This window comes from Cynara cardunculus (genome assembly GCF_001531365.2).
Source record: "Cynara cardunculus var. scolymus isolate 2C chromosome LG 6, CcrdV1, whole genome shotgun sequence".
Lineage (NCBI taxonomy): Eukaryota > Viridiplantae > Streptophyta > Magnoliopsida > Asterales > Asteraceae > Cynara > Cynara cardunculus.
Genome location: NC_037533.1, coordinates 18379253 through 18379888, shown reverse-complemented (window position 1 = coordinate 18379888; position 636 = coordinate 18379253).

The following is a 636-nucleotide window of genomic DNA, read 5'->3' as shown; positions in this document are numbered from 1 at the left end:
CATTTTGGCTACAAACGTCCGAATGAGTGCTTGCTTTTCAATTCTAAATGGGATCGTTACTTGAAGCCGAATGTTGGTCCTTTCATCGATGAAGCATTCTATGGACCAGCGATCAGATCTTATTCAGAAGAGCTCAAAGTTGTAGGAGTTGTAACCGATATCAACATGGGATGCAACTTGCTCGCTGATTACGTCGGCTGTAACTCTGATTTCGTAACCATTTGTCAAATCTACACTTACTTATCTGATCATAAGTGGGAGCCTGTTGATGACGATGACCGATTGATATGGATCTCAAGAGGAATTGACAGTGGAGTATGGGTGATGCCTCAAGAATGTGTTCTTTACGACAAAAACAATCTATTTGGGGATCAGTTGATTGTTTTGGAGAAATTCGAGTATCCGAAGAACATTCTAAACTTCTTTGCAAGAGTTTTCGGTGTGAAAGTCCATCCCTCAGTTGACGATTACTGCAAGCTGTGGACGACGTGGGAAAGTTCAAAACGACAAATAACGCACGACGAATGCTGCGCTTTTTGGGAGTTTGTCGTTGGAAACTGGAACTCGAAAACTGAAGATACGTTCAGGGAGAACTTATCGAAGCTCCCTGTTTTAGATCCTGCTTCTGGTGGAATT